Consider the following 23,714-nt stretch of genomic DNA (forward strand, 5'->3'; position numbering starts at 1 on the left):
AAGAAGTGGTGGCTATCAAGCGACAACCAAATGGAGAGAAAATTGTATGATCTGTCATGGTCATGATCACACTATTGCAACATGCAGGAGGAAGAATGGTAACATGAATAATGGACCTTGGAGAGCACCTGGAATGGTCTGCTATCATTGCAACAAATCGGGTCACATTGCGAGAATATGCAGAAGTAGAAAGAGTATATCAAATGTTATACCAGTCACTCCAGAAGGAAAGATTGATATTGACACTGTTCAAGTGGATATGAACAAAACTTGGAAGAAGAAACTAGTAGTGTTGCAAGAAGAACTGGTTTCTGCACCTAGTGTGGAAATATCAGAACTGGCAAACTAAGCATCAAAAAAGCTTAGGGGGAGCAAACGGTGAAACACTACGAACCCCCGGTTTACACCGGTAAAATACCTTAACTAGTATGTGATACCTATCATTTGGGAGAAGACCGGAAACGGTAAAAAGAAAATTAGGGTTTACGCCCTAATGGTGGAGCATTTATTATGGTAGGTGAGGAATATGTTTAAAAGGAATTTTCAAATCATTTCTCACTATCATTTTTTGAGCAAAGAAGTTTTTCAAGTGCAGAGTGAAGAAAAAGTGATTTGTGTTGCGATTCAAAGAAATCTCGAAACCCTGAAGAAGATTCAGAAACAAATTTCAAACGGTCAAAAGAAGAACTCAAACCGGTGATTCAACAACCAACGAAGTGGAAGGCGAAGTGGAATTTGCAAGCCCTAAATTCCCAATTTCCAAAAGGTACTTCTCAAGTTTTCTATTTTATCATGGCTTCCGCATCTCATGATAGTTCTAGTGCAACTATCGACTCTATGGATTTCATACAACGAAAGTTGAAATATAATGCCTTGTCTCAAGTACCGGTTGGGGTTATAGTAAAAGAAGGGATTTCTGATTATATAGACTACAAAATCAAAGACCTAGGGTCTCTTGTGATCCATTCGCAACTAGGTCTATTCTATGGGAAGGATAAAAGGATCAAACTAGAGTATAGCATCTTGGAGAAGAAAAAGCTTCACAATGCGGTTTACTTCCTAGAGGATTTCACAAATGACCACATTAGAATCATTCTAAGTAGAGTTCATGGTGACAAGATGTACCTAGAGCGGACAGATGATATCACACCGCAAGCTATTCATGCTATCACCAGTTTCTACAATACAGGGGAAGTGCCAACCCTAAGAAAGGTAAGCAAGACGAAAATGTCCAAGCTCACCGGTTCAATGAGTGACTCACGTGGGATGATCGTCAACTCAATCAAGAATGATCTGGTCAAGTATGCCTACATGGTGATAGGCTACCGGGTGTTCTCTGCCAGTAGAATTAATTTTGTCTCAGCGGCAGTGGTAAATGCCGCTTACCAAATGATCAAAGATGTATCATTTGATTTGTGCACTTGTATGCAAAGACAACTTATGTTGAATCTTAAGTCAATCAAACAAGATAATGCACTAAGATTCAAGTTTGGACAACTACTGGTAGGGTTATTCTTCTACTTACAAGGTTATTTCCTAGGAGTTGGAGATATTCAGTGGTCTGCCGACCAACTAGGTACCAAGCAGATCAAAGAGAGCCTGCAAGCAGTTGGAACCGGTTACCCTGAAGTTCTGAACAAGTACTTTGGTGAGTTTAGGCGCAAGATGAGCCAAAGGATAAGGATATCTGGTGACATTGTCAAGAAATATGAAGAGGATATCTGCTTTATCATCAATGTGGATGAATGTATAATGGAGACCATTGAGCCCAGACAGGAAGAAGTAGAGCCTATGGGCTATGAGGTGATGTATGATATGCTGGACGGGTATGCTTCCACCCTAATCACCTCACCTCTTGATCCTAAGGCAAAGAGAATTGACACCTATCTGGAAAGGGTTGCATCAGTTGTAGAACCTCCTGAAAAGAAAGGAAAGGCAGTGCCTTCAACATCGGCACCAGTTACTACAACCAGTCCCAAAGTGACCAAGCGGTCACCTGCAAAGAAAAAACCGGAAGCGGCACCTGCCAAAGTCTTCAAGAGGAAGAGGAAGACAAGGAATAACTCAATAGACTCAAAAGAAACCATGTCTAAGGAAAAACCCAAGAAGACTAGACAAGCAAAGAAAAAGACAAAGAATGAACTGACATCATCAACATCGGTAAATATTGACATTTCTTACTACAAACCTTTGACACATTGTCAAAGAACTATCAAAAATATTAGGAGAAAAGTGTTGAATGATTTGATTGATTGTTTTGATGATTTCAATGATGATGAAAAGAAGCAGTTGAACAAGAAATCATTAAGTATTTATGTGTTAATGACTGGTCGCCTTCAGAAATTAGATCTGAGACACCAGATTCTTTGTATAATTATTTAGACAATAAATGGTGCATTGCCATAGAAAAGGAACAGGAAATGATAGAGAAATTTTTTGCTCAACATTTTCCTGATGTATCAAATTCAGAACTTTTCGAAGTTATGAACAATTACAAAGGCCTCTTCTTCATGAGAAGAAGAAGACTCCTATTACTGGAAGGAAAGAGTTAAGAAGTGATCAAGAATACACACACTCTTGCTCTAGAAGCTCTTAAGATGCATCAAGTGGCTGAAGCCAATAGGAAGGCTGAGCAAGAACCGGCAATAACAAAACCGGATGAAGTGTTTGATAATGAAGGAAACCCAGTTACTGAACCCATAGACACTATTGATGTCGATGCTCTGGATGTAAAGGATGTTGTTCAAGGTACACCATTAGAATCAACAAAATAGGAGAAGCAGGCATAACAGGTAGATAAGCAAAATGAAGCAGAGGAAAAAAAGGATGAAGCAAAGAAGCAAGCAGAGAAGAAGAAAGCGGAGAAGGATAAAGAAGAGGAGAAAAGAAAGGAAGGGGAGAAGGAGAAAAAGAAGGATGAAGAGGAGAAGAGGAAAAAGGAAGAGGAGAAGAAGAAGAAGGATGAAGAGGAGAAGAAGAAAAAGGAAGACGAGAAAAAGAAGAAGGAAGAAGAGGAGAAAAGAAAGAAGGAAGAGGAGGAAAAGAAGAAGGATGAAGAGGAGAAAAGAAAGAAGGAAGAGGAAAAGAAGAAGAATGAAGAAGAAAATAAGCAAAAAGATGAAGAAAAGAAAAAGGAAGAGGAGAAGAAGCAGCAGGAAGAGGAGTAGAAGAAAAAGGACGAAGAAGAAGAGAACCAGTGGAAAGAAGAGAAAAAGAAAAAGACAGAAGAAGAAAAATTAAGAGCTACAGAGAAAGAAGAAGTGGCAAAAAAGCACTCAGATGGAGACTCCAAAGACAACCGGCAGTCAAGCCAAACTGACTGACCTCACCAGTCCTATTGACCTCCAGTCTGCAAATGAAATGGAGCTGCTACAGAGCATTAAGGTTTCTCAAGAATGCCTTGAAGTGTTAAGGAGGAAGAAGGAGCAAGATGTGATCCAAGTTGCGGTGGACACTCTTATCGGTCTGTTACCCGACACAAACCTCCCCAATATTGATTCATCTTTGGCACAATCGAAGTTGTTGGCATTTCATAAGGATATTGAGTAGGTTGTTGATGATTATGGATATAACTGATTAACGATGTTTTACTGTCTTGATATTATTATTTTGTCATTGATGTCAAGAAATTGATTTTCTAATTCAGTATGACGTTGCCATACCTTGAGAAGTATGATTTGAAGATTATAAAGATGTCGGTAAAAGACACAGGAAAGGATATGATGAATAAGAGGATGAATAAGGTATTCAATGGGCAACTAGTACCAAGTCAGACAATGATGAGATCATGATGTTTTAGATTGTTTTAACATCATACATATGTTGTAAAATGTAAAGGTTAATACTATACTATGTTATCAAGCAAAGAACCTAGTCGGTAAACCCTAAGGTTATCGCTATCGGTTAATGAAGGTGGAATGTCTACCGAGTGAAGTTTAGTATTCACCGAGTTGTAACCGAGCTATAACAGAATGCATTAAATGTTTGCATGCATTATTTAATAAAGGAAGCTGATGAGCTAGAACTGATTAAATGATTGGTGAGCCGTGAATGAAGTTTCTTAACAAATCTAAGGCAAAGGAAAGTCGGCATGAAGATCTACAGCTCAGATTGAACCACAATACCTTGGCACAAGTTCCAAGAAATGTATGCAAGTTCCAAGGCAAGGTAAAACATTTTCAGATCGAAAGATGCATTGAACCTAGACAATATCGAAGGTCTGATGGCTATGATTGATCATGGGAAATGTGATCAAGGAGATTAAGCAGTTACCTAATTGTTTATAAATAGGAAATTGTTGATAAACAATGTATGTGGGCAAGTGTATGCACAGAGATGCTACATAGTGATTATCGAGCACAGAAGCTTGAAGACTTGTTTGAATAACAGAGTATAGAAGCCCAACAGATAGACAAGATTAGTTCTATGTCTAGATTGTATTGAACAAATAGGAATCTGCTTTAGTATTTTAGATGTGAACTTGCAGATAGATTTTTATTACTGTTATTTTGTGAAAGTGACAAAAAATATCTTAACCGAGTGGACTTAACAATATTATTTGTAAAACCCTTTAGCAAGGTGACATTCTGATTGAGTGTTTGAAATCCTTTAACAAGGTCACTTCTAACAAGGTGAAGATCCTAACAGATCTGACGGAAATCCCTTGACCGGGTCACATCTAGCAATGTGTTTGTAATCTTTAACAGGATTTTCTTTTAACCGAGCATACTCTAGAAGAGTATATTTCTTAGTGGGTCCAAAATCCCATAGTGGTTTTTCCCTATTTGGGTTTCCACGTTAAATCTGGTGTTATGAGGTTTATGATGTTTATATGCTTTTGAGTTTGCATGTTTAACAATTTTGGTTTTATAACTGAAATATATGTTACCAAGGTTGAATCTGATGTTTTTATGGATGATTAAGTTTGTATGATTCAACCCCCCCCCCCCTCTCATCTTGTTGGCTATTGGATCTGTACTTATATTAAGTATCAGAACTATCAGAAGCTCCTATGCACCATAGTGGATGATTAGGTGCAGAGCCTATAAGAGGTAGCAGAGGAAAATTCCAAGAAAGAGCATAAAAAAGCTCTCAACATTGCCCTGGTGAAGAAGCTAAATGAGCTTCGGTCCGATCTGGAAAAAGCACAAAAAGACATAAGGAATGCTCTGGATGAGGGGAATTTGCTATTGAGTAAGATTTGCCAACCCCATCTCTTCTGTGATGATGTGCTTGTACAGAAGCAAAAGCTACAAACTGACTTGCAGTTATACATGAGCACCTTCAAGCCACCTTATGACTCTTTTACAGCTTATGGGCATACCGCTCACCGATTTCATATCCAGTCTGCCAAAATAGAGTTGGAAATCAGCCACCGGACTCGAGACTTGTAGGAACTCCAATTGGTTCTACTCCCACGCTTGCAAATAATTCAGAAATGTTACCTCAATCTGGATGCCTTAACGGTGACTCAAGCGATGAGCACAATATACGCCATGGAAGAACAGGTCTCCCAGATGCAGACAGAGAAAGAAGTGGCTGCCTCCTTACTTGAGTCCTTGTCCTTATCTATGAAACAATTTTTGTAGGACTTCAAATCAGTTTTTGATAAATTTTATTCCTTATTGTCATAAACTCTTATTCTTTTAATACTAATGAAACAGAGGTTGGTCTGTAATATTTTGTTGTCATTGTTGGCAAAGGGGGAGAGGAAGTATAAATTTTGAATGTTTTGATGTATACTTTCATGTTATTTTTGTTAAGAAGTAGTATACATTGTATTTTCTACAAAAGGGATAGTGTATATGCTTAGGGGGAGTAATTTTGATTATGACATATTTTTGTTGTAAAACACTTAGATGTCAAAATTTCCTAAGTGTTGCCATCAATACCAAAGGGGGAGATTGTTGGCATTTTTTATGATTATGTTGTGATTGTCATTGATGGACACACACTTGCATTAAGATCACTTTTGTATGTATAAGTTAAAGCTCAACCGATATTTGTTCCAATCGGTATGATGCATTATAGTCCTTAGACTATTGGTGTTTTGCAAGAAGTGTTTACTGATCTGAAGTGGTATGTTGACCCCAAGTGGTTCAAGGATCTCAAGCGGTACAAAGGATCAAAGCGACAAAACACATATTTCCCAATCTTCATTTTGTCAAACCGACAACCGGTATTTTGCTTAAACCGGTATTTTGTATGAACCGGTAATACTCTGTGATGAGTTACCAACCTATATTTTGTGAGTTACCATCCACCCATTGTTTGACGGTGCCGACACTTCAACAGTGCTTTTTGTGTCATGTTATAGAATATGTCTAAATGAATTGAACCTAGGAAATTGTATTGTAATCCTATTGGACCGACATGAAATTAGATTCCTTTAAAAGGACATCATGTCTAGGGTTTTAAGATGTTGCTAGGGTTTAAGGTGGTTGATGAGTTAGAGAGTGTGAATGAGTTGGAGACTGAAGTAATGCTGGAATGAATTAGGAATGAGCTATCAAGGATCTAACCAAGCAATTTGTGCTATTTACTAGATCACTCACTTGTTGATTACTCACATCTTCAACAAGTTTGAAGCCCTTAACCGGGTAGGCCCAAAAGCCTTTTGTGAATCCTCTAACAAGGTGGTTCACATCTGTGGATCTAAAATCCTCTAGCAAGGTAGTCTTTAATTAGACTTATCTCCTAACAGAGATTAAGATTCCTAATAGGATCTATTCTGGTAAAGAACATTGTATGACCTTAACCGGTCTGGTTCCTATTCTGCAGATAGTTACTTGTGAGTTCCATCTCATCGTGGTTTTTCCCATTTGTGTTTCCATGTCAAAATCTCTTGTGTTATGGTTTTTGTGCTTCTGTGGGTGAATGCATTATTTGCTATTTGGTTTGCATGTGTGCTAACCGGTTTGTCTGCTAAACTGTTTTACCAGTTTACTGTTAGTCTAGCAAAGTGTTTATGTACATAGAGTTTTGGCATACTAATTCACCCCCCCTCTTAGTATTCATCATAATTAATCCCTCCCCATTTATAAGCATTTCTTCTAATCTTCTAATTAATTAAAACAAATCAATTTATGTGTTATTGAGAATTAATTAGTCTTTTCCTATTATTTAAATTTTTAAATTCAAATTACCCACATGCCTCCTAACTTCTAAACCTAACCCATTCCATCTAACCCTGGGTTTAATTAAACCTATCTTAGCTTGCACATCCTAACCTCCTTATCCTAACCTCCTATGGTGTGGATACTCTCCCCTTGAGACACATGGCTTTCTTGAGCCACATGTCCCCTCTCTTGGAAGCCTCTTGACACTTGTCACCATAGAGATGACAAATATTCCCTTTCATCCAACCTCTCTTGGAAGCTTCTTGACACTTGTCACCATAGAGATGACAAATGTTCCCTTTCATCCAAGCTCTTTTCCAACCTCCTCCAAATTCACCATTGATATCTTCAGACTCAATCTTGACCGTTGATTCCTTCCACCTCACCCCTGGCCTTGGAAATCCTATAAATAAACCCCATTTTGGAGCAATAATCATCCCATCTCATTTGCATCTTATGCATTGTTACTATGGGCATAATATCTCTTAACATATCATTTGAGAACTGTTATTATAGGCAATTGCATTCTTAGATCTAGCTTATTTTCTAGCATAATTGTTGAATCATGTAGCTTAATCATTCTCTTTTCTAGCTTAAATGCATCATTATCATCTTAAATCCTCCATCTACATGTAGTCAAGTCACTAGAATTTGCTTATCCAGATTTGAGAGCAAATCTATACTCACATTTACTAGGAGGTGGTAGATCGATTAGCCATGGTTTTACCTTTATTTATTCTAAATTTGCTAACCATGCTTGTAATGATCTATTGAGTGTTTTGTGTTGCAGGTGCATGTATCACACTTGACAAGCACGACAAGAAGAATATGAAGAATTTGAAATTAGAATTAGATGAAATTAGAATTTGGGGATTGATTAGTTAATTAAATGAAATTAGAAGAATTAAATAAAATTAGAAGAATTCATGAAATTAAATGAAATTAAAAGAAATATGAAATTAAATGAAATTAGAAGAAATAGGAAATTAAACGAAATTGAGAAGAAATATGAAATTAAACGAAATTAGAAGAAATAGGAAATTAAACGAAATTAGAAGAATTAATTAGTTAATTAAATAATTTAAAGAAACTGTTTAATTATTTAGAAATGGAGTTTAATTAAATAATAAAGATTATTTAATTTAAAGGATTAAAATCACAATTAATTAAATAATAAATGTTTAATTAATATTTAGAAAAAGGTTGATGATTAATTAAATAGAAATAGAAATTGAAAATGAATTTATTTAAATAATTTTAAAGATTATTTAAATTTAAGGATTAATAATCATAATTAATTAAATAATAAATATTTAATTAACATTAGAAAATGGTTTAAATGATTAAACAATGATATAATTGAAAATAGAATAATTAGTAAGATGGCAAAGAAATATGAATTTAGAAGAATAAGATTAATTAATTTAATCAAATAATTATTTAATAAATTAGAGGAATTATTAGTACATGATCAATGAGACATTTTTAGGTGTCTACACTAGTACCTAGATCAGTGGATAAGATGTAATATGACCTAAGTGGGTATTAAAAAATAAGTTAAATGAGAAAGGACAAGTGACAAGGAATAAAGAAAGAGTGACATGTAAAGGATATTCTAAGGCGGAAGGTATAGAATTTGAAGAAATTTTTTCTCTGGTAGCAAGGATGGAAGCTATTTGCATGAATCTTGCATTTTTTGCTTACAAGAACTTTAAAGTTTTTCAGATGGATGTCAAATCAACATTTTTGAATGGAGATCTAGAAGAATAAGTTTACATTGAGCAATCAGATAGATTTAGATTGACATAAGATCCAAATACAATGTGCAAACTGAAAAAGGCATTGTATGGACTTAAACAAGCACCTAGAGCTTGGTATGCAAGATTGGATAGGTATTTGCTTCAATAGAATTTCAAGAAAGGTACAACAAACATTAATCTTTATTTCAAGATTGATGAAGATAAGTTGTTGATTGTTATAGTTTATGTCGATGATATTAAATTTGGAGGAAATGATTATCTATGTAAAGAATTTACTAAGGAGATGTAGAATGAATTTGAGATGTCAACGATTGGTGCATTGTCTTTCTTTCTTGGGTTGCAAGTTATTCAATTAGAAGATGAAATTTTTATTTCTTAGAGCAAGTATGTGAAGGAAATGTTGAAGAAGTTTGGTTTTGATGATTGCAAACCAATTACAACTCCTTTAACTATTGGACACAAGTTGAGAAAAGATGATAAGTCTCTGAAAGTTGAACAGAAGTACATATTGATGATTGGTGGATTGTTGTATTTGACTGCACCTAGACTAGATATCATGCAGACTGTCTATCTAGTAGCTATATTTCAAGTGAATCTGAAGGTGACACATGAGCAAGCTGTGAAAAAAATCTCAGATACTTGAAAGGTACTATGGACTTTGATACAAAAAAGGTGGAGATTTCATTTTCAAAGCCTATACTGATGTAGATTGGGCTGGAAGTGTTGATGACTAGAAGAGTACTAGTGGTGGTGTATTCTTTTTGGGGGATAGATTGGTTTCCTGGTTCAATAAGAAACAAGATTCAATTTCCCTATCTATTGCTGAAGTAGAGTATATTGTAGCAACATCTTGTTGTACTCAGGTGATGTGGATGAGAAAAACTCTTAAGGATATCAAGGTAATATATGATGAAACAATTCCTATTTTATTTGACAATACAAGTGTAGTAAACATTTCAAAGAATCTTGTTATGCATTCAAGAACAAAGCATATTTCTATCAGATATCATTACTTAAGGGAGAAAATTGTTGAGAAGGAAGTTTAATTGGACTATATTTCTATGAAAGAGCATGTTGCAAATATTTTTCCTAAGGCATTAGCAAAGGACACATCTGAGTTTCTTCGAGAGAAGCTTGGGGTCATTGCCCTTGCTTCTTCTAGCCAGGTGCATTATGGGGATGCATCTTTCCAGGGGAGCTTTCATACCCATTTATTTTTTTGTAGATTGATGTTGTGGTTGCTCTCAGGGGGAGTAGTGGTGTATACAGTGTTGCTATGACCTTTTTCCTTGATGGCAAAGGGGGAGAGATTCAGTTTGTTCTAGCAAAGGAGCAATTATTGAGTGATTAAATATTGAGATTGGGAGAGAGAGTGCAAAAATGTGATATATATGTTTGGAGAGATATTGAGTAGTACTCTTCTACTTTTAAGGTGTAGGTATCATCAATTATTATCATCAGTGAGAAAGGGGGAGATTGTTGGAAGTATCCATTGATGCATTGTTGTGTTTGTCATTGATGTCAAACATGTTGTTTTGGTTGGTCCAAAATGTATGTGGTGTAGAGATATCTTACTGTGTTGTTGATGTTGCAGTTGTTCTATTGGTTGTTCCATAAGTGTTTGGGTCCAGAATATGTTGTTGATGTTGATTGTTGTTATTATCTTCATTGGATATAGTTTTGGTGTCATAAATATGATGGTTTTGTGGTTCAAAAACATCTTTGTGTTCTTTGGGTGTTGTTGCCCATTGATCGTTGTTGGTTGTGAGATTATATGTTAGGCTATCCTTTGGTTTAGATATGATTTGTGGAAGTGCTTTTGATATATTGTGGGTCTCATCGTAGCGTGTGGAGATCCATATTTGAGTTATTTTCATTAGAGAGTATATTTTGACCATTACTTGCTTATATGGATGTGTAGCATGTGGACATGTTGTTGGTTGTGTTCTAGTGATTCAAATTGGTGAATTGATCTTTGGAAGATGTGTTTTGGTCCCACCTTTCTCTTGGAGTAGATCAGTCTGTGTATTTTTGGTTCGGAAAGTGTATTTTGGTTTAGGCTAACTTGGTTTAAGTTTTTTATGATCAATCTTGTATATAAGGATGTATGTGATTGATTTAAGTGTGTGATGGGGTGTGGAGTGTAGATGTATGATGCAAAGATAGTCAGTGAGGTTTGGTGAAGAGAAGAAGAAGAGTTGTGTTTGAGTGTTATGCAAGTTGTGCTAAGAATGTGATAGAGTGTTGGCAATTGAGGTCAGACTTGTGTGTTGATGTTGGTCAATTGATGCAGAGTTCAAGGATAACTTCATGATCAAAAGATCCTTCTTTTCATATCATTTTATGTATCTTTCCCTAAGTGTAGTTAGCTACAGGTTTTGCAAGTTCTCTTTGTACCACTAGTACATTTGGAGCTGATTTTCAATGGCTGTTTGTCGGATTTACAACTAATTTTTTATCGGAGTACTGACAAAATCAACCATCAAAAACTTGGCGTTGGATTGGTCGACAATGCCATGCCTGTTGGAAATACGAAAATCCAATGGACTCTGCCGACGATCAAAGAAGTCATCGAAATCAGTAGATTTTGTCGCAAAGCCGACGATGATTTGGAACTTCGCACCGACGGTGATGCTATTTATCTGACGCTTGTGTCATCGATCCATTTAGAGACATAGACGACCATCCGACTACGAAGTGTCATCGCACGTACAACATCCTCGTCAGATGTTTGTGTGGTTTGAGTTGGAAGTGCGATGACTCCAGAACATTTCACCGATGAGAACGCTGTATGTCCGTCGATTACATCGTCAGTCAAAAGCTTGGTATTCCTCGTAATTCTGATGATGATAATTTTTACCAAAAAATAATTATTATTATTATCCAGTCATTGATATGTACAGTGAATGATATTCTATCCCCACCACCTACCAGTAGGGGAATAGGTTTGAGGCTAATATGAGGTGCATGGTTTCAAGCTAATATGATTAGGCGCACCATGGTTGAGATGGTCCAACTCCCTAGTCTCACTCTACGACTAAGCTCGTGCCATATCTAAATCAAAGACATCTCAAATACATCGTCAGTGAAAAGCTACAAAATGACATTTTCATACATAAGCAAGACATACACAATTGGGCACAAACACCAAGAGAACGATAAAAAGTGTGTTTGAGATCATTGTCCTAATTGTGGTGTGGTCACAAAGAGATCACCATAAATTTATCAACCTCTTCATGACCACACCACAATTAGGACAATGATCTCAAACACACTTTGTTCTCTTGGTGATTGTGCCCAATTGTGTATGTCTTGCTTATGTATGAAAATGGCATTTTGCAGCTCTCCACCGACGATGTATTTGAGATGTCTTTGATTTAGATATGGCATGAGCTTAGTTGTAGAGTGAGACTAGGGAGTTGGACCATCTCAACCATGGTGTGCCTGTATATGTATATAGTTTTGTGTATTCATTAAAGATTTTCATTTAATTTTGAGCATTTTGGTTAGCAAATTAGGGGTGCACTTTACATTCTTCTTGTTATCAAATTCACTTACTTTAGCTCTATTTCTTTCTTCAGATTTGGGGTCTAGAGCTCCTCCCTAAGCAGAGATTGTTGGTTTTGTCTCCCCTGCTTTGGTTGGAGAGTTTCTTGCTATCTCTGGTAGTTAGACCACAGAGTTCAGCTTTTCTTAGATTCATTAAGCTTTTTATTTGTTGTGTAGTGTCTTTCTTGATATGCTTGATTAGGATAGTGTTTAATATTTGATTTGCTAACCCTAATGACTAACATTTGTTTCTTGTGCTTCTCTTTGTGTGTGTAGCAATCAAATAGGTTTTTCTAACTATCCTTCTTTTTGTAGAGCATCATATACATATAAATATTATGTACATATCTATATATCTACATATACATATATGACCAAATTCTATATATCATTTGGTTTGATTTTATTATTGGTTGTTTTCACATATGATATTATTATAATACCTAATGTTATATCCCTATTTATTTTTGTTATCCAATTTTCATTTATATGTCAATTGCATTTAATAAGGGTTTTTTTGTTGTTAGCATCTTCATGCTTTGAGTCTAAATTTTAATATCCTGAAGCTTATTCCAGTCTTTTCTAAGGTCCTAGGTCCTTGTTGTTTTGGAAATCTCATTAAAAGGCTCCAAAAGGTTTCAAATGTACCTTATAAATGAAAAGAAGGGCTATATTCTTATGATTATATTGTAAAAACTTTAGAAAAGAAGCACATTCATGTGACTTCATGAAAGCAAAAGTTTTTTCCAAAAGAAAATACTTTGGAGGGAAGGTCATTCAAGTCTTCAAATGCATGTTCTACATATGACCAATGATTAACTTGAGTATGAAGGAGTCAAACTCAAGTTTGACATAGCTGGACTTGGGTTTTCATGCAACTACCCTCTTAGGGAGAGGGACCAGTAGCTGTGAGGGGTAACTTTTTCAACATGTAGCCATCACGTGGAATATCATAAGACCTCCAATTTTTTTAGAAATGTAAAATGAACATTTAACTATCTAAAAATTAAGGTTTGAAGGCGTGACTTTGTTACCAATTTTTTGACTTCAAGAGATAAAAAATAGAATTATTATATACATCATGTCTTATCATGAATTTAGGAAAGTTTAGAGAAAGGATTTATTAAATACCTTGAAGGTGTCTATAAGGTTGAGCTTATTTAAAAGGATGAGATTTCACAATGCAAGGTTTGGAGGGAAAATAATTCACTTGAAAAGGCATTTTAATTCAAAAGATGTAAAGACAAATAAAATTCTTTATTTATTTACAAAAGTTTTCTAAATGCCTCCTTCCATGTGATTATCAAGAAAATAAATTTCATGCATAGCTTGGAGGGAAATAGAAATCTAAAAGTATAAGCTTTCATGTGATTTTAGGGTTTGCATTCTGTTTCAAATTAAAAGAACCATTTATAGCCAATTTTTAGAAGTTATGCTAGGGTTCTGTTGGGTCTCAAATCAACAGATTGGATAGGTTCTATGGAAATGCCAAATCCTATGATCAAATCCTCCAATTTACTTGGCCAACTTATAGAGTGAACCTATTTGGTTACTAACTCTCTCACTTTAGGCTTTGCAGGACCTAGGCGGGTATACCTACTCACTAGTTGTTCCTTCAACTAATGCTTTTTATAGCATATTTAGTGTCTTGATCTGACTTCCCCCTATCTCAGAATGGCATCAATTCCTAGAATGGAGATATAGTAGATGAGTTCAAGATTGTTGTTGTAATGTGTTGCAAGACATCTCAATGATTGACCTCCCTACTTATTTTTCTATTTGTTTGTCTAGATATTTCACTACCAAGATAGGTGTCTACTTATCTTCTGATTGGTAACACATGTTGTTTAGGACAAGATATGGTACCAAAGTAACTATTAGGGCTGAAACTGTTGCCAATGATCATATAAAACCCTATACCCCAAGTCCCATCGACATGAATTATACTCTCCATGAGGAGAAAGAATAAATTTTAGTAAGAGAGCATGAAACTCAGTTGGATGAGGTTCCTGATTGTCTACTTGATGAGTGGGCAAATGCATTTCAATTTGATCTCATTGATGAGGTCAATAACACCGGCCTGGGCACATATTGTATACATGAGCAAGACACCCCCATTCCCAATATTTCAAAGGAAGACAATGATATATAGGGGATATGGGACATGTTATTTGATGGTTGAAGGAATAAGAATGGTGCAGGGGCTGGTGTATTGCTGACCTCCCCCAAGGGGGAGAAATATTACTTTTCTTTCAGACTTCAGTTCAGTTGCACTAACAATGTAGCTGAGTATGAAGCCCTGATTTTGGGTCTCCAAACGACACAAAAGAGAGGGATCAAATCCTTAAAGGTGCATGGAGACAACGAGTTGGTTTTAAATCATATTAGAGATTAGAGAACCACTAAGAACAACCTTCTTAAGTCCTACAAGCATAGAACATGCAACCTAATTAACAAATTTGAAGCCTTTACTATTTCTAGTGTCCCTAGAAATCAGAATAAACATGTTGACCGATTAGCAGCAATTGGTGCCCAACATGCCATTCCATATCATGTTGCAACTAAGAAAGAACAATAGATCAAACTTGTGGCAAGACCTGTAGTGCTTGATAACCAAGTAAATTGGCAAGTCTTTGATTCTGATCAGCAGTTTGTGGACTTCCTGCAAGATGAAGCAGAGATCTCCCATAGGAAGCAGACCATTGCTTAGGATCCTACCTTAGTAAATCCTAACGATGAGAAGGATTTCATCCTTTATACATTGGGAGGAGATGAAAGTATATCTGCTGTCCTAAAATAGTTATTTGATCCATTCTCCCTTCATCGAAATGTTGTATTCGGTCACTGTGGTTGTCTCCTCATTGATACCTATCTGATATCCATTGGGTTTTTATGTCAAAGAAACCTTGGGCTTCGGTGACCTCCTTTATTTTTCCATCGAAATACCTCTTCCATCGATATCACTATGCCTCGTCGATGAATGGATCTATTGTCTCACCAAAGCCTTTCTTTATCCTCTCTCGTCGTCTTCCACCAATAAATTTATATCAGCAAAACAACGCATATCGGAGACATGCATTTTAGCCTCCTCGAAACCTATTTCCTCATCGATATATATCCGATGTCCATTGGGTTTCATGTCGAAGAAACCTTGGGCTTTGATAACTTCCTTTATCCTTCCATCGAAACACTTTTTCTATCGACATCACTACACTCCTTCGATGAATGGGTCTATTGTTTCATCGAGGCCATCTTTATTTTGATGATTTGCTTCCACTATCATATTTCATCGATGAGCTCATTAGTAATCTTCCTCGATAAAGTTGTATCGGTAAAACCACACATATTGATAACATGCCTTTTAGCCTCCTCAAAACTCATATCCTTATCGATATCTTTTATCGATGTAGCTTCCTTCTGTTTGATCGATATCATTCTTTCGATAAGAAGGCTTCTTTCGGTAAGTTTCCTTCATGTTACACCGATGGTATTATTCCCTTGGAAGCCTTTTCCCGTTGATGAAAACCGTCTCTCCTTTCTTTGATATCCTCTTTCAGTGGAATCATTGCTTTTGATGAGTCCCTTTTAGAGTTCATCGGTGTTACCTTTCCTTCGATACCCTTTTTATATCGATGAGACATCACTGGGTCTCATCGATACTATTTGAATTTTGGATATTTCGATAGAATGATATTAGACTTGTTCGATAACTTATGAGTTATTATGGTATCAATGAAAAAGATGATTTCTTCCAAAGATAGATAGCTTCTATGATTTAATCTCTCAAATCAAGATATTTTACTTAATTCAGATTTGATGCTCAATAGGTTCCACAAGCTACACCTTCAGTTTATGTCCTAGCACGTCACAGCAAGGAGTAAGGTTTATAAGAAAAGGACTGCATGCAACAATCAAAGGGTTACTTCAAAGTTTGAATGAGAGGTTTGCCTCTTCGATGAAGGAGTTTAATAAAAATATGAAGAGAATCCATAAGGACATTTACAAAGCACCTCATGCCAACACCATGCAAACCACATGCAGAGTTTAGGTGTAGTACCCCTGCCCTAATCAATTTCTAATCTCGGTTTGACCTTGGTTAGTTTATCATAATATAATGATTGTAGTCAGATGTTTTGATTAGTGCATATCTGTTAATGTGGTTTTCACACCAGTTTGTATGCAAGTTGATTAATTTTCCTATTTTGTGTTATTATCTCGGGCTAACGCTTTCATTAAATTTATATATGTATGCATGTATGACTCTTGGTTGCATGAGATTTTAGGTACAGTGCCGCATGGGTGCAAGGTTCGTCTCCGCCTGATTTTGCAGGTTTGAGTGTACCTCTTTAATCCTTAGAGTTGGATTAGGTGGTCGTAAGATCCTCATTTGACCATAGTCATGCTCAAGTGAGTGTCGTCAGTCGTCATCGGTATTCCCTTTGGTTGGGTATGCAGGTCGTCTGTCTGTTTGGCGTTCTTGGGCTGCATGTTTGGTGTGTGTGGTTAAATCAAATATTTAATCCTTAGTGTTTAATTTGATTTAATGTGTATTTATGCATTAGTATTTTAAGGATTTAATTAAATAGGCTCCCTTTTATCGTTAATTGAATTGCTTGATTCAGTTTGGTAGCAAGTTCAATTAAATAGTTAAGTTTAATGTTAAACTTAATATGTTTATGCTGTTGGAAAAGAAAGATTTAAATTTAATTGAAGTAGAATTAATTTTATCTTCTTGGCATTTTGGAAATAGAAAGGTTAATTTCAATTATTTGAAAAAAATCAATTTTAAATTGGAAAAGCAAGTTAAATTTTTGATATAGTTTAAAAGAATGATTTTGAGGAATTATTTTAAATAAAAAAATTTATTCCAAAAATAAAATTTTGGTCAAACTTCTCCCATTTAACCTAGACTTTTGGAAAAATATGGGAGGTTGAATTTCTTTGGAAAATATTTTTGGATGAAAAATTTGGGGGTTTTGGAAAGAGAGGGAATTTCTTGAGATGGAGAATGGGGCTCTTCTTCAATCTTGCCAAGATTGCTGAGCTAGGTAGGCCTCTGGTTAATTTCATTGATTTCCTTGTTTTAAAGAAATTGTTTTGGTTTTTTAAGAAATTTGTGTGTGAAGATGGAAAACTCCCATCTATTTGGGGAAAATGAAACAGATGCAAGTTTATTTCCAATCCAAACCCTTCTTGTTGTTTTCATTCCAAGTTTAGTTTTTGGTTGCTCTGATTTTTTTAAAATAAAAAAAATAAACTTGAGATTGGCTGTTTACAATGGAAATTTGTTAAAATTCCAAATAAATGCTTTCAAATTCAATCTTTTATCAAAGAAATCTGCCTGGGTATGGATAATGGATGATTAATCCTTATCATTATGCCAGCATGGTATTGTTTTGAAGAGATTACCCTTCCTAAATCTGGGTATTTGAAAAATGGAAAAAAAATAATTATTATTTTAAGTCTCTGGGAGACTATTTATTTTGCTGTGTATGTATTTTTATTCTTTAACAGTAAAATAAAAATTTTTAAAAAATAATAATATAATACCCACGTGGCAGGGCACAAACCCCCACCACGCGGGAGGTAGGTTGCTACCAAAGGTAGCGGCTGCTACCTATTGGCAGCAGCGCTACCAATGGTAGCGAACTGCTACCTTTTGGTAGCAGCGCTACCGTAGGTAGTGTGAGCTACCAAGGGGGGCCCACGTGGATAACCCCCTCAACCCCCCCCCCCCCCCCCGCGTTCTTTTCTTTTTTTTTTAAATTGCAAATTCTTTTTAATATATATATTTTTTAATGCAAAAAAATATATAATATTTTCATATTTTAAATAAATGTTTAGTTTTTAATAAAGTTTTTAATTATGATTAAATTTGGCATTAATTAATAATTAATGGTTAATTTGTTATTAATTAATTGTATAATGTTAAATATACATTAATTAATATTCAAATCCTATTTTATTATTAATGCATATTTTTCTAATTAATTACTTGATTTGTTAATAGTGTTATTAATTATTAATTTGTTATATTTTATTAATCATGGATTAATAAATGCGTATATTAATTAATAGTTAATTCTGGCATTTTTCTATATGCGTGAGGAAATAATTGTTAAGTTAGGAATGGACTATCTTTACTTGGATTCCTTATATGTTTATGTTTCCTTGATCCGTATAGTGTAACTGGGCTTGGAAAAGACGAAACTGGAGAGATTGTTTTGAGCCAGTATGGGAATGATGTTTTATTTGAAGAACAAATATCATATTTAGTTGGTTAAAGTTTATTTAATTTTATTTATGTGAATTGGGTTTAAGAACTCATAATGATGCATTTATGTATGTTCGATGCAATTGAACCTTAGAGAGTTAGAAAACCAAGAACAACTTGTACTTAGATGAAGTAGATAACTGCAATCTAACTTAGAACATTTAGAAGACTTGATCGACATTTAATGTTTATATCAATTCGGAAAAGATTGTATCTACTGGTTATTGCCTATGCGAGTTTAATTTATGTATTCGCTTTTTCTTAAGTAATGGCAAGCCTTGCTTTGTTTGATTGGACCCTGTCGTATGGTTGATTTGGGTACCTATTTCTATCCTCGGTCTCGAGTTGACTGTTGTTTTGTTGTGGTGTTGTATTGGTCATATCCTCTATGTGGGTGTCGAATGATGATTTGTGGTTGACCATAGTTGGTCAGGTCTCTGGTTAGAGTACCATCAGTAAGTGTACCTCTTTTGAGTCGTGTTTGACCAGATGGATGTTCCCTCCTTTTTGAACTCCATTTGCTTGACCATGTGTGTTCCTTGGTTTCTGAGGTCGCTTGATTATAGTCTAGTGTCGTATGGGAAAATGGCTTTTGATTGGGGGCTGCACCCAAAGTGGCTGCTAGGTAACCCATCAAAAGTGAGTCTAATAAGTGATAACCTAACTGTAGATTAGAATGTTAATCTCTAAGTAAGATAATTGTACCTCACACATGGGACGAGTGCTAACACAGACTCGACATGCTGTGAGAAGGCCTGAAATGACAAACCATCATCCTTGTCTTCACGAAAGGATGTGTGGGTCCACATGAGGCTTGGATGGGTCGAAGGTTCGGATTAGGTTGCTAGAATAACCCAGTGTATGGGGCCGGAACCTATGAAGACCTGCCATGGTAACCATACCAGGTTGTGTGATGACACTTGTCCCTACGTTCGCTAGTGTGTGGTTGTATTGTCTTGATAGGAGCATGTTTGTGGGTTGTCCTATTGTTTATGCCCTTGTGAGTACTAATTGTCATGTTGGTCCCTGGGTTGCGATGATTTAGTTTTGTGGATTCTCTAGTTGACCATTGTATTAGCTTCGATTATGTTCAGCTGGATCCTTTCCTTTTCAGGGATCGTTTATGTATTTATTGACCGATGTGGTTGTTTGTATATTGGTTATGTTTCGCCTTGATGGCAGGATTGTAAATAATAAGAACCTCATGTATTCCTAACTTTATTAATTATCAGAGGGGTCTTGCAGTTGAGCAGACCCAGAGATGTAGCCCTTTAGGGGTGAACTCCGAGATCATCTTGGTGTTATGTGATGCTTTTGTTCTTATGTTTCATGTTTAGTGTTAGCATGTATGAATGGCATTTTGATAGAATGTATAGGTGGATAAGATGAAATTAATTTTAAATGCATGTATGCAGTCCTCTCTTGAATGCAGTAAATTGGAACATGAAAGAATGTAGCTTAGGATAATGGAATATATTCAGTTATTGTTAAGGAAATTAAGTATGCATGGAAATTTCTCATTAGTTTATGATAAAATTCAAGTGTGTTGTTAAATTAGATGCATGACTTAAATTCTAAATGAAAGTTTGAATGAAGGGTATAGATAAATCTTAATGGATGATCCTTATATTGTGATTTATATTTTCATCTTCTAAAAGAAATTATCTTTGTTTAAGAATTATCTCGTTTTTAAGATAATCAGCTTAATTGGATTTATTAGTGTGAGTTAAGTTAAATGTGTAATTAAGTAATCACGTTGGGAAACTTTGTAGGTGTTAGTTGATGTCTTCTGCTATGTAATCTGAATTTTGATATCTCGTTGTATCTTAATGTTGTGTTTATCTTTAAAAAAAATTATTGCACTCTATTCTTGTGTTATGGCTTAATCCCTTTGGGGTTTCCTGGCAGGGCATTACATTAGGCGTGATAGAAGTTAGCATCAAATCTTCTGGAGAGAAATTGTCATAGTCATAACAGTAGATATCCACATTTGGAGGTAGGGTTTTCATAACCCTATTTTAGAATTTTTAGTATCTTATTGTTTAAATCATGCATTGGATATGCCTACAGTAATGATTTAAGCAAAAGTCGGGTTAAAAGAGAAATCTGATTATCTATAAAAAATAATATAGTTTCAGCTTTGTGTTATGACATCTATAAGTTTGTCAATGCTTTCTTGCTCACCATAAGGGTTCGACATATTATTTAAAAGGGTTGATTGTCTTGCTAGATTTTCTTTTTCCTTGAAGTGAGAAAATCCCTAGGTCTCTTTTGTTCCCTAGGATAGCTTAGAAAGTACAGTCATGCAAAAGTCATTTAGTGAAATCATCAAGAGTTTTTAATCCCAAAAAAAATCTCAATCATAAATAGAAAAGGTGCAATAGTAGGATTGACACAAACCAGATAAAGATCAAGTAGGCGAAGCAGTGAGCAAGGTCTTTTACATATAGGGTAATAAAAGTAATGAATAGTGGCCCATCATTATTCAAAAGGTCAAGAAATAGAGCAATCTTGAGAGTCAAATTCAAAAGACAAAGACATCATATGATCATTGAGCAGTGATCTGAAATGCAAATTATAGCAAGGTATTGTGACTATAAGATAGAAACCATCCTAGGAGCCTCCAATATATCAAAAGTTTAGAAAGTAGCAAGCTTACTGTACAAAGACAATGATCACTATAAAGTTGCAGTCAAGTTCAAAGCATTGATTTGTAGGAACAAAGGGTTTCATATGGGGATAGAGCAGTCTCATGAAATATCATGATAGTCATAATAATAATCTAAAGAGTAGTCAAATCTTCAAGATAGATTGGTGATAGTGCAGTCATTCATTAATTGTTTTGGACATTTCAAGCTATGTTTTCCTAATAGATGGTCAAGTATAGAACAACAACTCTTAGAAAATATAGTCTAGAGAGATTACAGTCTACAGTAAAGCCAGTAGGCAGTCATACCTAGTACCAAATAAAATGACAGTAATCAAGTCTACTGAGTGAAAAAGAGTAGGGTATAAGTTTCTAAAAGGTATTTTCAAACCTTAACAACAAATAACACGTTATTGTTGCAGCATTGTCAAAACTTGACAAGAACAACACCTTATAACCTCAAGAGGCATAGCAGTCATAGGGAAACTCATGTCAAATGTGCAACTCAATACAATAAATAATCTTAGTTTGTATCCCTATAGCATCATAATGCAATCCTTAACCAAGTATGCATACAAGAAACATCTAGTTCTATTAAGGTACAAGCATCAACGTCAGAGGTTATGACAACTAGTAAAAAACATCAAGTACAAAAAGGTTAGTCTCAATCACTAGAACACAATTTGCAACATGCATTAGGATTTGTCCTCCTTACAAATAGTGCAATATTAAAAATGTATTATCGAAGCTACAACCACAATTCAAAGAGGAAGCTTACAAAGATAGGACAAAGCTAGGTACAATCATAAGTCAAGGCAAATACATAGTTGAAACTCAGTCCAAAATAGCGAAGAAGTGCAAAAAATGGCATGAGAAGTCTAAAGAATTATTATAGTAATCATGAGTCAAGGATTAATGAAGAGATTTTTTGCATCCATGATACAATCCTTAAAAGCATCCATGATACAATCTCAAACACACTTTTTACTGTTCTCTTGGTGATTGTGCCCAATTGTGTATGTCTTGCTTATGTATGAAAATGGCATTTTGTAGTTTTCCACCGACGATGTATTTGAGATGTCTTTGATTTAGATATGGCATGAGCTTAGTCATAGAGTGAGACTAGGGAGTTGGACCATCTCAACCATGGTGCGCCTGCATATGTATATAGTTTTGTGTATTCATTAAAGATTTTCATTTAATTTTAATAAACTAAAGAGAAATATTCCTGACTTACAAGTAATAAAAAAACTTACAAGGATGAGGCATATTCATTACTTACAAGTAATAAAAAAACTTACAAGGATGAAGCATATTCATAACTTTTGCAGTCCTACCTTGGATATCAACACTAGAAGCAACTCATAGTGTTCGTGTACAGACAAGACAATATGGGAGTTCATTATACCCAGCAACTTGTGGTGTTGTTGTTCGTGTTGGATCTGTTGGACCCTCCAATTAAGATTCAATATACATTATTCAATAAGATTAACTGTGCAACATAATGAAATATTGAAAAGTGTGTTATCTTGTTGAGCTTCACTTGGTTTTGAGAATAGTTTAATATTCTCTACTTAACAGGGCCAACCATGTGAAGGTGGAAGCTTATTTGGCAGCTCCCCCCCACCCCTAACATCACTCTAAATTCCCCGTTAACATCTTGTAACATTCATTCATTCTTTCTTTCTAGCATTAATAAAATATAGCATTCATTCATTAATATCACATAATGTTCATTAACACATAACATTGATTAACATTAATTAACATGTAACATTCATCAATATTAATTAACACATATCATCCATAACCATTAATTAGCACATAATTACATTCACCAACACATAAAAATCAGTCATTATCAAATAAGTTAGATTACAATCATTTCTTTCTTTGTTTTTTCTTTGAAGCTATGAAAAGACTAAGTGAAACATCGGTTTCTTCATCATTTCCCCCTCTGCAGATGTTTCGCCAACTGCTCGTGATCTTGATGTATACCTAGTCCTATACTGAGGACGAGGACACAAAAGTGAAGGGGGGTCCTCTGCAATAACAAAGAAATGGGTTAAATTAAAAAAAAAAATTATTATTGTTACAAGTATTTCATTAATTTAGAGAACATAATTGTTGTGCTCTTTACCTAATGGGGCCACATCATTTTGTGTAGCCTCAACCTCAACATGCTGAACACCCTCTAGATCATCTGGAGTTGAAATACTAAAGGTTACATTAATGTTGAACACCAATTGCAATTATATTTGTTTAAAGAAATAACAATGGTCCTCTTTACCTAAGTGGGGAACATCACGTTCTTGATGTTGTGTACCCAGATCATGCTCCACTTGCTCACCACCGACTACATGCTT

The sequence above is a fragment of the Cryptomeria japonica genome, chromosome 1 (genome assembly GCF_030272615.1).
Source record: "Cryptomeria japonica chromosome 1, Sugi_1.0, whole genome shotgun sequence".
Taxonomy (NCBI): Eukaryota; Viridiplantae; Streptophyta; class Pinopsida; order Cupressales; family Cupressaceae; genus Cryptomeria; species Cryptomeria japonica.